We start from the raw sequence: 15,802 nt of genomic DNA, 5'->3' as shown, positions 1-15,802 counted from the left end.
CAGCCAAACTCACTTGTCTCTGAACATCCAGCCAGAAAGGAACTGATGATGCAGTCTCCTGCATTCTTTCTTCTCCTCCTGTTGCCCAGCTGCGGGCAATGGCAGAGCCCACAATAGCATTTCATTAAGCAGGATGTCACCAGACACTACCTGTTCTGTAAGTACTTCAGTCAGGATTCCATGCAGTAGAAAAGATATGCAAATGGACAATATATTAATGTTTACTGAAGGATGTTTGACCTACACAGTCATAAATATTTTCCCATTTTTTTAAACATGTTCTTTGATCTTGAATCCCACCACCAATTTTAATGGTCATTTAACTTTCCCTTTCAATCACTTCAATCCTTACACATCCTGAGGTCAAATAGATAATCTGCCCTTTGGCCTTTGTTAATGAGCTTCTGTCATTGGTTGTTTAAAAATATAGCCCTGCAGGAAAATAACAGCCTCCATAAGGAAGTCTGGACACCAGCTACATGCGAACTATGGGTACAACTTCCTTCACCACATTCCTTTCACAATTCCACCATCACCTCCCTCCCTCTAATCGTTTTGATTAAGTTTGTTTCCTCCCCTCCTAATATCATCTTTTTAATTACATTGTCCATTTTATTTGATTACATCACCATAAAGTGCATGTGATATTTTTCAGTTTAAGTTGGTGTGGCAGACTGTTCCGCTAATAAGCTCCTGAATGCAGTGCAATATTTTATAAATTTAGCACTTCATTTAATTACTGCATGAATAGTTCATGTAGACTCTTGATTGCTGGCAATTTCCTTTTAGACATTTTGTTTTAATAGGGTTTAATCAAACTGTAACATATTCACAAAAAAGTTTCCTCAATCAAATACTGAAGTGAATAAGGGTTAATTTACTGAATACATACCTTCAACATTCATGTACACACAGCATTATTGGCCTAAGCTTTGTTGCATGTGATCTAATGACATCTCCCTTTGGTTAGAGATCACCCTTTTACTTCATACTTGTAAATATATTTTTGGTACCATGAGCACTTAATATGTTGTCAAAAGGGTATTTATTCTTATAGTTACTGTACCTAAATTGTTGTTGTGGCTTTTGTTTGAGTTTACTGCACAAATACAGCAACTATATGCTATTGAATGAAGGCCAACAATAAATAAAAAGCAAAATGTTTTTCCTTCTAGTCATTCACTGAGCAGCAAACTCAGGCACAACTTTTGGATCTCTGCATCTAACCATGCATTTCTCTCTTGCCTGAAGGTGCTCTGCCATTTCTAGTTAAATAACAGTGAGCACCATTAGCTTCACTGTTATTTATACAGCAGAATCTGGGCTATTGTTTCAGTCCAAATCTGTATCTAGAAAAGTCCAGTTGGTTCTACAATTTCGGATTGTCAAAGCAGTCTGAAACTAAATCCAAATCCCAGCATAGCCCCTAGTTTTGAGTATACCCTGTACTTCCAGTCAAGGTTCTTCTGGAACAGTCTTTCATCAATTGCATTTTAATGCTTCAGAATTTAACACAAGGCCATTGTTAAGGATGTACTAGACTAGCGATCTCACAAGAGGGGTCCTTCACTCATCAGAGGGTTGTTCTGCACCCAAGAAGACTGTGGATGCTCAGTCATTTAATATATATATGTTCAAGAGTGAAATCAACAGATTTTTGGAATCCAGGGGAACCAAATGAAATTGGAATTGGGAGAATAAGTGGAGTAGAAGACCAGCCATAATTTTATCAAATGGTGGAGTAGGCTCCAGTGGCAATGTGGCATATTCCTGTCACTCTTCCAACTCTGATGTTCTCCATTACCATGGCATTATTTTCTTACTGACCCCTCCTTATCTTTTCACTTTCTCCAACTAGCCTATTTGGCAATGTTACTCTTACACCACCTAAACAATGCCCCAATTTCAGTCGAACTCAAATAATTAAATCCTAATCCAATCATCAAAACCATCAGTAATGTCAGGTGCATCCAATGTCTCCAACTATCCCTGAAACCCTAAATACTTTTCTCACACCTCCCCTCCATGCCCATGTGCTCCATTTATTCCTCACTCAGTTCTTGTTTATTCTCATTACTCTATTACCCACTTCTTCCTTCAATTACAACCATTATTCCACAGCATCAGCATTCTTCTATCACTCTCCATCTCGCTATGGCTCTTTCTCTTATGGGTAACAATCAGATCCATCCAAAAATCATGAGCCGCCACCATAGCCTACCTGCTGTGCACACACGTCTTCATTAGTTTGTCCCCTTCATTCCATCACCAAGACACAGCATAATACCGTACCCATGTTAAAGGTCCACAGCAGACCTTAATTAATATAAAAACAAAACTCAATAATTATGTAAAAAGTCCTTCCAATCCATGTGAGAAATTAAAAGCAAGTTACAACTATTCTTTAAGGAAAGAAAACAGTAACTTGTATTTAAATTACTTTTCTTTACTCTTTTCAGGATGTTTCAAAACAATGTAACTTTGATAAAACATACACTGGGCATGGACTGATTATCCATGCATCAAAGGCATAACTAGTTACCCTTTCAAGGGAACGTTGAAAGGTGCTCAGATAAAAGATAATGAATATATTTGTAGAGCTTTGTAAACAACCAGGGAAACATATTGCCCCACAAAAACACCTTTCAGTCCTGGTCGTCCAATGGCCATTCCTCTGGCACACTTCCCTAATGTACCACAAACCCTCACTTCAATGATCAGTATGCCACTACATTCTTGCCTCCATGGTGGGACTCCCAGAATCTCCACTCCTGTCCTTGTAACTCAATGATAATAAAGTAATGAAGCTCAGCTCTCAGAACTACTCTGGCCTCTCAAAGATCTTGTGCATGTAGTTTTAGCACACTTCCCAGTGAAAATTAAAACCACCACTGTACGTCACAACACTTCAATATTGTCTTTAGATTATTAGACAGCATCAAACTGCAGTATTGTTTGCCATCCATAGATTTACACTCATTTAGAAGGGAAGCAAATGAATGAACTGTGTTTCAGTTTAATTCAGTCTTGCTTTTATTTTTGTTCTTATACTCTCAGTGTTTGTTACATTTTGACACATTTATTTGTCTTCCTATTAATGGGCAGAAAATTACTGGCCTGGGCTACCCCATGGGATTGCTGCCACATTCTTCCCATCCCAGACCTATTTGCAGAGAGCCCATCTAGCTGGCCCAAGGCATCATGGGCTCCAGTGATGTGACCTGAGCACTGGCAGGTTCTCCAGCACTGCAATGAAATGCCCTTGAAAATTTTGACAGGCAGCAAAGTCATGCCAGCAGCTTTGCTAACTGTCAAAGTTGTGAGAGTTTTTAAGATGCTTTAAACATCTCGAAAGGACAAAATAAAATTAAAATCAATAAACTCAAAATAGTTTCAAAAGAGAAACATCTAACCAATTTGCACTTATAAACCTTTTGCCTTATAACCACAACCATACAATCCCTATTGAGATCAACAGGGTCAGAGATTCTGTTCCTGGTCTAATTTGATGCAGGATTGAAACATATTTCCGCAGGGTTCTGCTGATGGAGTCCATGTGAAATGCCAGACTCACTTACATTTAAACAGTATCCATTCTGACATTTTCCAGGTCACTATCAGACCTAGTTCCTTTCTTTCAGGACTTTTTTCTAACATCTTTCCTTCAAGAAAGTCATCTTAAACCTGTTGTGTGCTGCCATTTGTTCCTATTCTGATATTGTGCTTAGAGTAACATCATTTTTGTTTACAGTGACATTTCACCACATAAGAATGATAAAAGAATACTTACTGCTTGTGTAGGGGCTGGTTTCATCTTTCAACTGTACATCAGATATTAAAAGATACTTCTATCACATTGATATTAGGGATATAATGAACTATGGAGTGCAAACTAAGCCCAGAATGACAGATAGGTCAACTTCAAAAAGAACTGCTAATCTTTAAGCTTCAAAGCTCTTTCAGTCCACAGAGACCTTAATCAAAGTGCACTTCTGCAATAATTTATCGACTTAAAAATTCTACAAAGCTTATAAATATATACATGTGGAATGAACAGTATCACTGCATTTGGGCACTACAGAGATAGGTATGGATATGTGAGAAACAGTTTGAAATAAGACAAAGAGCAAGGACCATTAACTCTGGTCTTTTAGGTCAGAGTTAAATGTGTGGTTAAGTGAAAATTATGTTTAAAGCTAGGGATCAATGAACCCAATGAGCTCAAACATCTAGAGAGACCAAATATTTTCCAACGAACAGGATGGCTGAGCTAATTAAGACTAATGTATTAGCACTGTGTGAAGCCACTAACAAAGTCCTGGAATAGAGCTTATAAGAGCACTGTGTTGATGGTCAGCTCACAACATCTGGGTATTTGTTACTCCATTTTAATGCACTTTATTGCATTTTAATGCATTATCGCATTTAATGCATTGAATCAGAGGTTGCACATTGTTAATAATTGTGTTGATGTCATTTAACTATAATTTTGTGGATGAAGAACTCAAATTCCATTTTTTATTAATCAGAACCTTTACAAGTTTGTTAAAGAAAAGGAAAAACTTGCATTGAAATAGCATCTTTCTTCACCTTGGCTTGACCCTAATGCTATGTAGCCAGTGAAGTACCAATGAATCGTAGGTAATGCTGCAATGTAGGAAACTCAGCAGCCAGTTTGTGCAAAGCAGGGACCCCCAAACACACGTGCTTATATATTTTTGTGATGTTTATTGAGGGATAACTATTAGCCAAGATGCCAGGGATAACTCCCCTGCTTTTCTTCAAAATAGTCCGGTGGAATCTTTAACATCTTTAAAGAGGAGACATGCTTGGCAACACATTTGAAAGTCTGCACTCTTTAGCTTGGCACTGAAATATCAACCCAAGAATTACGCAGCTGTCCATTATTCTCTGCAAACCGTAAGTGAGTAGTCTGCATTTCATACATCAGTCAATATTCCAAGACTTTAAACATAAGGAGTCAAGACCAATATGATTCATCAAGTGGGGTGGAATTAGTGAACAGACAACCAAGGAGTATTTCAGCAATGTGCAGCCATTATACAATTCTCATTTTAAAGTCATGCATTCTGTCCTTTTTTTCCCCCTCACACAGCATTTTGACTTTATTTGATGGGTTATAGCAAAATAGAAGTGTACGTATCATTTTACTTCTGTTAGCAAAAGAGACCATACACCTGTTAGCAAGGTTTCAGGTCCAGCAGAACTGCTTTGTAACTTCCTATATTAGATTTGGTGTTTTGTGACTGATTCTTGAAAGTATGCCTCTTCATCTTTTATTCCCTGAATCTGTACTCGTCTTTCTCCCTACTTGGCCATCCCTTCCATATCTTTGCCTCTCTAGGTTTCTCATTGTATAATTAATTAGAATATCTATATTTTCTAACAATCAACAAACCCAAGATGTGATCATATGATAATAGAGGCTTTTTTTTCCAAAAAAATTACTTTTTTTAAGTTAAAATGGATGAGAAAATGCATACACTCTAGTTCATACTTCACTCTCTCTACCTCTGTCTCCCATTTAAGTTTACCTCATGGGTGTCAGTACTTGGAATGTTTACATTTTCTAACAGGTTACTAAAATGCATAACTCTCCCCACCATTGAGGACATCTTCAAGAGGCAGTGCTTCAAGAAGGCGGCATCCATAACTAAGGACCCTCACCATCTGGGACATGCTCTCTTCTCGTTATCGGAGCAGAGGTACATTTAATGATTTAGTAACAGCTTCTTGCCCTCTGCCATCATATTTCTGAACGGTCTATGAACACATGAATACTACTTCGTTATTCCTTTTATTTTACAGTATTTATTTTGTACTTTATAGTAATTTTGTGTCTTTGCACTGTACTGCTGCCACAAAATAACAAATTTCACAACATACAAGTCAGTGATAATAAACCTCATTCTGATTCTGAAGAGCTTTTCCATTGACCAAATTGAGTTCAATGGTTTGTATTAAAAAAGAATTTGAAAATATTTAAGAAAGAAACTCTGGATCATTCACTCTTACTTAATGGTTTTTAAAATGTAGATACACCTTTAAAAACAGAAGTTACAAGTCCCTATTCAGCATTATCCAACAGACAGAACCATAATTATGTTTTTTAAATTATTATATAAATATAATTTTACATTGATTCAACCAGATACTGCTAGAAGGACATCTGCATCTTCCTCTCTCTGGATTTTTCTCTTTGTCTATCAGTCTCTAGCTGTCCTCTAGCCTTTCTCCAAGTAATTTTGAAGTTAACATGATAGGTTTTGTCAGAGGCAGAGAAAAGCGACCTATCATTGTTCTAGCTTCAGCACTACTGATGCATCGTGTGAAGGAAGTAAAGCTGCTCTCACTTAACAGAGATACCTCTGAGCGTGGAACAATTGCCTAGAAATTAAAGGTCATCTTTTCTTGTTGCACTAAGATGGTACTGCAGCTGGCTGTAACAGCCAATCAGGTGACCTCAAAAAATCCAGTTTAAAAACAATTGCTCGTACTGGGGTTTGTGCATAATAAATTTCCTTGTGTGATTCCCGGTGGCAGCTGCATGCAGAGATCACAACTACTATGTCATTGCCACAATGAGGTATGGTGGTTCCAAAGAAACTCTTTCCATGGCAGCCATTGAGCAACTGCAGAAAAGGCTAACACGAGAGACTGCAGGTGCTGGAATCTGAAGCAACACACAAAAAGCTGGAGGAACTCAGTGGTCAGGCAGCATCTATGGAGGGAAATGGGACAGTCAAAGTTTTGGGTTGAGATCCTTCATCTGAACTGAAAGCTGCCAAGGTGAGAGAAAACTCAATGGAGAGGGGATATTGTTTGTTCTGTTGCTCCAACATCCGGTCACCCTCTGCTGTCATCATCTACAGAGGCTGAGTCCTGTGCCATGCATAGGCCCCATTCCACTAGGATGCATTGGCTCATCGTGCAGATTAAGATCACAGAATGTATTTGAGCAGCAAATTCAGTAGAACAGCTGCTCTAAGTTATGGGCTGGCCAACAATGGTGGAAGAAATATGTAGACGAATAAAACTGAAGCAGACAAATGTAAAGAGTCATCAATCAATGGAACAGTTGAGAACTTTTCAATCTTGTGTCCTTGCTGATCCTTTTTTGGGAGTTATAAACGTGGGTCATACCTTCAACATCCAACTTTGATCAGCAAAATGGGAAACAGGCACCGAGTATTGTGCTTCTGATGCCAAGCAAACTTCAGGTACACAATTGTGGATTGAGGGCTGAAGTGCCCTGGCCAATTTTCCAATGGTCATTAATTGACTAGGAAATGATCAATTGCATAATCTAACATGTGCAAAATAACAAAAAACAATGGCCTAGATCTCACACTGAGAATAATAATTGAAGCTTGGAGTAATTACTGCTATTACTGTGTCAAAGTACAACTGAAGCCACGAACATTTAAATACAAAAATCTGGCTGTTACTGTCAGAGGTAATCAGTTCCTCCACAGACAGCATTTAATAATCCTCACCTGTTGAACTGAAATCAATGCAATGATATAAAATTGCAGAATTTACCCATTAGCTACATCAGACACAAAGTATAAAGTTCAGGCTGATGTTTTAACAACATACCAATAACTGCTTCAGCTTTCTGGCTCTGAAAGTTTAACTATGGTGTAGCATTTCATTTCATCAGAAGCTAATAGTTATTGGAAATATTTTTTAAAATTTGAATACTTTTGACCTTTTTGTCTGACAAATTTCTTTTCACCTCTCTTTCCCAATTGGTTTCTGTGCATGATACAAAACTAACCTACATTTCTGATTTCTAGGTCCTGGCTTAGACTTTGTGTGGTTCAATGAGGATTCTTCAGATTGATTGCTTGAAGAGCCACAATGTTTCTCTCTTGCTCACAGATGCTACAAATGCCTTTTAAAGGGAGATGTTGTAGATCAGATGCCTGATGACAGCAAGTTTACACTCAAAAGCCCTGAAAAATTCTTTGGGCAGTTGTCAGCATAGTGAATCACCACAGACTGCAAAATCCAGGCTAAAGTATGCAACAGTACCTTATAAGTATAATTGTCCTTAGAAAACTGTACAGTTACAATCACACACGTATTATGCAATTATTTGGTCATGTATATCAATTAAAAGATACATGTTTATGCAGATGAAGTTTTCTCAATGGGACGTTAGCCTTAGCTTCATCATTACATTACATCTTTGTACTCACCCATTCAAGGTGGGCAACTGGAGCAGGACTTCAGGTGGCAAAATCAGGTCCACTCTGTACCTGTGACTCCTACTTTGCCAGCTCCAACATGATTCTAATCACCAAATGTTTGAATTCTGAGAGTCCCAGACCTGAAATGTTAACTCTGTTTCACTTTCCAGATGCTGCCTGATTAGCTGGATGTTCCAGTATTTTCGGTTTTTATTTCATATTTCTAGCATCTGAAGTTTTAAAACAAATTTTCATTCCTCTAATCAGGACTGGTTCCATATAATCACTTGTCAGTTCTCACCATGTGGTTGCTTTTGAAGCCAAAACTCATCAAAAGGGACTTTGAAAGAATAAAGCTTATTTCAAAACAAAGCATTCTGAATGATATTCTGAATTAATTGAAATCCATGAAACATCTCCAGTTAAAATATGCTTGAAAGAAAACATTTTCATAAGAGATTTGTTTTCCAAAAAACACATAGGATGATGTCTTTGTTTATTCCAATCTTTAAGCAACATTTATCACTGAAATCCTTTTGTTTTACATATTCAAGACTCCAATATTTCTGATTATTTTTGCCATTAGTTTATATCAATTTATCTTGCCTCAGCTTTCAATGTGATTTACTTTTTAAAAAAGAATGCTAATCATGTTGCTTGATTCTGAAATACATTTTGTATTTTTAATTCCTTTCAAATTATTTTCTCTTTGCATCTCATGTTTTGCATTCATTTGCCCATTGGTATACATCTTTTATGCACAAATTGCACCTAAAATTCATTCTGAGCATAGTAAATCATGTTGGTGATTATTTTCAGGTTGATTAATGGCCATTGGAAAATGAGCCCAGTCACTTCCAGTCATGATTCCCCTTGGCACATCTAATATTTGGTTGGTGACAATCTTATGACGAATAACGTCTTCCACCGACCAGTGCCCATTTTTGCACTTACCAATTGTAATCAGCTGGTGAAGGTATGTCCTACAACATGTGTTTATAACTCACAGTTAAACAAGGAGCAAACCCCACAGCAGATCAGGAAGGAGCATTGGCTTAGACAGTCATTTGATGTATTACCTCTGCATCTGTCAACCTCAGTTTTTATCATCAGCATCTCTTTACCAGCATTTAAGGAGCTTCTACATAACTCACTGCTTAGATACATTCTGTGATCTCTGCCCACGAGATATTTTCATGCCTCAAAGTGGTATGGTAAATTGGTTTATTATTGTCACATGTACCGAGGTACAGTGAAAACACTTGTCTTGCATACCATCCATAAAAGGCAAGATTCTCATTGTACCTCAGTATGTGTGACAATAATAAACCAATTTACGATACCACTTTGAGACATGAAACTATCTCATGGGCAGAGATCGCAGCATGCCATGCCATTCAATCTGTGTAGACTAGCGTGGGGGGGAATAAGGGTTGGTGTCCAAGCAGACAAGACCAATATTTTACTTCCAAGGCAGCCAAAGGGCAGCTGCTGAAAAGGGTGTCTTGGGGAGAGGTCCTTTAAGACTCTGGCAGACTACCAATGCTTCACAATGGCAGATCCATCAGGGAAGGTAGATCAGAGTGGAAAGCACCCTAGTGATTTTTAACCAATTTCTTGATTTTAGATAATTTACTGATTTTTCTGGTAGTCACACATTAGGTATTAATGCTACATGCAGCACCAGCTTAGTACAAAACAAAAAGGATGAACTCTGATTTATATGCGACAGTCTCCGTTATTGTCATCCTACATTCTTATATTTATCACCTTTGGGCTTTCCATTATTCACTGTTTCACTGAGAAGAGCAGGCCAGTGTGGGGTTTGCTAGATGGGGTCAAAAAGAAATACCTTCAATGATAGCAACAAAGAATTAGCAGTTTATTTTGCACCACAAAAGAATGCCCTTTCCATTGAAAATAAAATCACCAGCATGTTAATCAGTCTCTGATTTGCTACTTGTCTCCTAACATTACTGTTTGAAACTAATTTCGCTTCTTTACACATCATACTTATATAATTCTCTATTGGTATTCCTGTTTCTGGTTACAAGCTATTCCTAGCTCTTTCTCAAAGATCCCATTATGTTGTCCCGTCTCTCAACAATGATCTCAACCATGATCTTATCGCTCCAATCGTGTTTTTTTTCTTAGCCTATACTTTGGCCAATATCCATTGCAGCACATGCCACTCTCTGTAATTAGATTTAAGACATTTTGTTGAGTGGGATACAATGAGAAGTTAAGGTCTGAACATAAGCTGGTAAAATAGAAATAGGTAACAGTAATTTTGCTGCAGAAAAACTGTTCCATTTGCTGGAATCAAGATTTTTCATAATGATAAATAACATAAAAGGAAACTCATAAACAGTGATGATGAATCGGTTATTAAAATATTACTAAGCAAAATGGAGCTTTCCAACCACAGACAAAATCTACTTCTCCATCTCAAATCTATATCTTAGTCAATAACTTTGTTGAAAGGATAACAATGGTCTGAGACAGATATATTTAAAACTAACGTGGCACTTAATGTTACAACTTATACAGTAATAGAATTGCACTGGTTTTTCCAGTATGCACATGCACACAGGTAGTTGTTACCAAAATTAAATGTAAATATTAGAATCTCCTTAAACATTTATTGGCCAAAGCAAATGCAACCACTGGGATAGAAAGCATGATTATCATGGTAAGAAACTTCTTGATGTGAATTGTAAAAATAAACAAACAGCAATGGGGAAGCTTAACAAATGGAGAAAATGTAGGCAGACAATTGAATTCTTCAGACTGTCAGCTCCAAATAAATAAACAAGATATATATTGAACAACATGACAGGACTTCACTAATGTAAATCTTTAACTCATCCAATCAGATAAGTGAAGGGTATATTTTTGAATACTGTATTAGTTTAGATAATTGGTGAAAATGCTAAAAAGTTAATTAGGCTGCTGAAGACTTTAGTCTATAGTTGAGTTTATTGTCATATGCATGTATGCACAGGTGCAATGAAAAACTTACCTGCAGCAGTATCACAAGCACATAGCATCATATAAACTGCATTCACAAGAAAAACAAACATAAATTATACGCAATTTTTAAAAGAAAGAACACAATTAGAACAGAAAAAAGTCCGTTTTAGTGCAAAGTGACTGTGTCACTATTATTGAGTTCAGCAATAAAGAACAGATAGAGATCATAATTAAATCATCATTAATTGGGTAAGAGTGCCAATCCTATAATCTCTGTCAATATTTTTAATGGTCTTCAAATTCTGGATACATAAATAGGATAGTCATTAAGCAATCAACACACTGCTATGGCTTGAAGTATGATTGTTGATATCGAATTACGACTGTTAAGTCAAATCCCTGCTTATCCTATTTAGCCTGGGCAAGGTGTAAATCACAAGAGGTTAGAATGACTTCTGCTGGTTAAAAGTAAATGAGCGTGGCAGATTCTTTCTGGCTGTTGTAATACTAATTTAGTGCAAACAAGAACTGTATAATGTACAAATTGTGCTGTCACTTGAACTCATTGAAACTAAGACTGAGACTGTTCAAAACATCGTACAGATACGACCCTTTAGCCAAAGACTTAAGATTTTTTTATTCCAGAGAGTAAATAGAGCACTGAAGTTCCCCATTTTTAGTAGTTAGCATTCTTTCAACTGAAGAGGTAGTGCAATAACATATGTTGCTTGTCGTTTCTACTCTCTGATTTTTCTGCCATTTGATTGAATCAAAAACCACTCTATCTATAATTAATACTGAAATACTGCTAATTATGCATGGGAATTTGCTCTGTAAATATACTCATATACTCAGCTTTTCTAATCAGGTAAAGATTTAATCTGCTCTTAAAGAATATAAATTGGGAGGAGAATGCTCTGTATCAACATCTGTAAACAAAAACACACAACAACAATTTTCTAGTTTAAACAAACATTATTTTGAGATAGTTAAATCAAATTGTACCACAGTGGAAGACCCCTGATTCTGCTGTCTCTGGAATCTCCGATATTGACTCTCTTTAAGTCTTGCCAACCAACATCATAAGGCGTTTTGAGACAAACCAATGACATAAAGTACAATCCTGCAGTAATTAATATATCAGTTGTTCAGAAAAAAACATAGTGAATTATCTTACAATAATAAATACTGACTGCCAAAGAGGGAGTGAGATTTGACAGAACAGATAGTTCAGCATTAAAATATACAAACTGAGATTTGATAGTACACTTTTAACCTTTAGGCACAATCAGCCTCTAATGACGTGATAGATTTTTGCTAACAACGTTGCCATTTTAAGTTACAACCAATGCTTCATCAATCATACTGTTACATGGCCTTTATGGTTCATGCTAGACAAAACACATTTAAGTATATAAAAAAACTGAGCAATATACTCTGCTGACTGAGTTAAACTCAGTCAAGAGGGCAGCAAAACTGCTACAGCTTTTTTTCAGCACTCCAGGGTTAGCAACAGGAAGATGATCTGGGCAACATACAGCATGGCTAAAGAAATAAAGGACTGCAGATGCTGGAATCTAGATGAAAAACACTATGATGCTGGAGGAACTCAGCAGGCCAGGCAGCATCCGTGGAAAAAAGCAGGCGATCAACGTTTCAGGTCAGGACCCTTCTTCAGGACTGAAGATAGGAAAAGGGGAAGCCCAATATATTGGAGGGAAAAGCAGAGCAGTGATAGGTGGACAAAAGAGGGGAAGCAGGGTGGGCACAGGGTGGTGATAGGTAGATGCAAGTCAGAGACAGTGATAGGCAGGTGCAGGGGAGGAGGAGAGAGCAGATCCACCGGGGCATGGGTCAAAGGTAAGGAGAGAGAGGAAAAGAAAAAACGAGAGAGGGAGGCTAGGAAAGAGAAGAAAAGAAGCAATGTGGTGGTGTTGGTGGGTTTGTGGAGAAGTGGGGTGGGGATTACTTAAAGTGGAAGTGGGAGAATTCAATGTTCGTGCCGTTAGGCTGCAAGGTTCCAAGATGGAAAATGAGGTGCTGTTCCTCCAGTTTGTGTTTGGAATTCTCCTGGCAGTGGAGGAGGCAGAGGACTGACATATCAGTGATAGTGTGAGAGGGGGAGTTGAAGTGACTGGCAATGGGGAGATGCAGGTCGCAGTTATGGACAGAGCACAGGTGTTCTGCGAGCCGGTCACCTAGTCTGTGTTTGGTCTCACCATTGTAGAGGAGACCACACTTGGAGCACCGAATGCAGCAGATGATATTAAGGGAGGTGCAGGTGAAGCTCTGTCTCACCTGAAAGGACTGTTTGGATCCCTGGATGGAGGTGTAGGGGCAGGTGTTCCCCAGGGTGGGAGCAGGATGGGTGGGGGGAAGAGGAGTGAACTAGGGAGTTGCAGAAAGAGCAGTCCCTGCGAAAGGCAGAAAGGGGTGGGGAGGGGAAGATATGCTTGATGGTGGGGCCTACATGGTCAAAGAGCTGGAGAGCAGAGGAGATCAGAGGGGGAGCAGTGACAGAGGGACTCATGAAGACCCAACAGGGATAGGGTCCCCTTTGTCCTCATATTTCATCCCACCAGCCTATGTATCCAACACGTCATTCTTCGCTACTTCCGCCATCTTCAACGGGACCCTAATATCAAGCATATCTTCCCCATCCCACCCCTTTCTTCATGTTGCAGGGACTGCTCTCTCTGCAACAGCCTAGTTCACTCCTCCACCACCCCCACCCCCCCACACACCCATCCTGCTCCCACCCCGGGAACTTTCCACTGCCCCCACCATAGGTGCAGCACCTGCCCCTACACCACCTCCATCCAGGGACCCAAACAAACCTTTCAGGTGAGACAGAGATTCACTTGTACCTCCCTTAATATCATCTACTGCATTCAGTGCTCCAGATGTGGCCTGCTCTATATTGGTGAGACCAAATGCAGACTAGGTGGCCTTTTCGCAGAACATGTGCATGCTGTCTGTAACTGTGATCTGCATCTCCCCATTGCAAGTCACTTCAACTCCCCCTCCCACATGATCACAGATATATCAGCCCTCGGCCTCCTCCACTGCCAGGAGAATTCCGAGCACAAACTGGAGGAACAACACCTCATTTTCCATCTTGGAGCCTTGCAGCCTAACAGCATGAACATTGAATTCTCCCACTTTATGTAATCCCAACCCCAATTCTCCACAACCCCCCACCACCATGCTTCTTCTCTTCTTCCCTTTCCTAACCTTTATTTTTCCTTTCTTTCCTAACCTTTGATCTGCTCTCCCCTCCTCCCCCACACCCGCCTATCACTATCTTTTACCTGCATCTACCTATCACCAACCTTGTGCCCACCCCGCCTCCCCTCTTTTGTCCACCTGTCACTGCCCTGCTTTTCCCTCCTATATATTGGGCTTCCCCTTTTCCTATCTTCAGTCCTGAAGAAGGGTCCTGACCTGAAATGTTGACTGCCTGCTTTTCTCCACGGACGCTGCCTGGCCTGCTGAGTTCCTCCAGCATCATAGTGTCTTTCATATAGCATGGCTAGTCCTTCCTCACCATCACCCACCATTGCAAACACTGGTTATTTAGGCAGATATATGAAGAATGGCTATTAGACTGATTCCCAACATGACCAACCTCCCGGAAGGGGAAAAGTTCGAAAAGTTAAAATGCAGACTTAATCCCCACTAGTATCCAAATACTTAATTTATTGGAAGATCTTACTGCATCCTGAACTGAACTTTATGTGCAGTAAGCAGTGAGATTTGAAATAAATATTAATGTTCCCTTCAATGGAAATAAACCAACGAATGGTCAGGTAGGTCAGCAATTTTTTCAATCACTTTGCGAATTAATTTTCCTATTCAAATGTCTTTATCCTCCGAGTTAATGTTTTTTTACCTAAGAGATGGCTGCAGCTGAGGGAGGCACAAGATGGTCCAGACAGTAAGAATCAGATTGATCATCACAGCATGTGGAAGGCTAGAGAAAACCCAGGGCTAGGGAAATGTGGACTCTAATCCTGACCAATTTATCTTAATATTTTGTCTTGCTTGGTGGATAAATAGAATACCTTGTCCTAGAAATTGCTGCATATCAATTTTTGGCATTAAAACAGTGTTATGGTCACCCTATGCTGTATAAAAAGCCAGAATTAAAGTTGCAAGGTTCACAAAATAAGGTAGCTGAATTTCCCTGTGCAATACCATGCTGAAGAGGACATGGCTGCTTTCAGCATGGCGTTCCCTATTGATGTTCTGCAAGCAGACGCGATCTTTGCAATCAGCTCTTAAAGGGAAACACCACTTTATAAGCAGCACTCTTCAAAAACAGAGGGGTATTGCAAATGAGAAACAGTTGCTGCAATGATGGGATATAGTGGAAGACTGCTCCCGGGGATTCAGAGGAATCTGGACAGGAAGGTAAACGAAGGACAGTGTCTGCAGAAGGCATGTTCTGCATGCAGGGGGTGGAGGTGAGGGAGTTGCTATGGGGACACTTCAAAATCACACCCATGCATTCCTTGTCAATGATTGCCAAGGACATCTCTGTAAGAACTGATTAGAGTCTCTGAATGACTGCATTTTGGGAAACCTGCAGTGTGGGTAAATATGCCTATTCC

General features: G+C 39.1%; 1 protein-coding gene across 1 annotated transcript in view; it reads left to right on the top strand.

Moving 5' to 3' along the window:
* The window catches only part of LOC127578640 (protein shisa-like-1), a 117,208-nt gene that overhangs the window by 18,407 nt on the left and 82,999 nt on the right, over positions 1 to 15,802 (top strand). The gene's annotated exons all lie outside the window — the stretch shown is intronic.

Source organism: Pristis pectinata, chromosome 15, assembly GCF_009764475.1.
Source record: "Pristis pectinata isolate sPriPec2 chromosome 15, sPriPec2.1.pri, whole genome shotgun sequence".
NCBI lineage: Eukaryota > Metazoa > Chordata > Chondrichthyes > Rhinopristiformes > Pristidae > Pristis > Pristis pectinata.
The sequence above is the reverse complement of the archived record's forward strand: the minus strand, read 5'-3'. Positions and strand labels throughout refer to the sequence as shown.